Source organism: Scomber scombrus, chromosome 5 (assembly GCF_963691925.1).
Source record: "Scomber scombrus chromosome 5, fScoSco1.1, whole genome shotgun sequence".
In the NCBI taxonomy this organism is placed as follows: Eukaryota; Metazoa; Chordata; class Actinopteri; order Scombriformes; family Scombridae; genus Scomber; species Scomber scombrus.
Window position 1 is genome coordinate 28,028,612 of NC_084974.1, and position 687 is coordinate 28,029,298.

The following is a 687-nucleotide window of genomic DNA, read 5'->3' on the forward strand; positions in this document are numbered from 1 at the left end:
CTGCGCTCATCACCGCTACCAGCGATTTTTCACTTCTTTCAATTGAAGCGAAAAAATACAGTGTGTGGATTTTAACAAATTGTACCATAATTATCCATGTAACTTACTCTGAATTTGCACATTTACTTCCGTTGTTTTACATAACACCATTTTTGGTCCAGGCCAACAATTTACCAGCTTCTCAGGGAATACAAACTACAAGCAAACTGTCAAATTTAGCAAAAGCCTAACTTTTTAAAATTTTATTTAATGATCCCCTCCACACATGACATGCACACAGAATCTGTTTGGAACAATTATGTGTGTGTAATTAGTTTTTTTCTAGTAAAAAAAGAGAATTTAACATGTTAAAATCCTTAAATTGGCATCTTCTCTTTCCCCTTCATTTAAAAATGCCACAACCAATGAATATGCAAATATTTTTCCATTTCAAAACAGCTGAAAGATTTGAAAAAGATGCCTCACCCTTTAATGTAAAGTCCATTCTCAGTGCATTCGCACCGGAGGCTTCAAGTTTCCACATCACACTTGTCTAAATTGAATATTGGACCAGGACTGGCAACCAAACTATTTGTGATGTCACAAATCATGCTCGTAGGCCCAACCCTTAAAACTGGAATTTTAATAAGCAAAGAGAAACTTTCCACTTTCAACAGATGAATGTGAAAACAATCTTGTAGTGTCAAA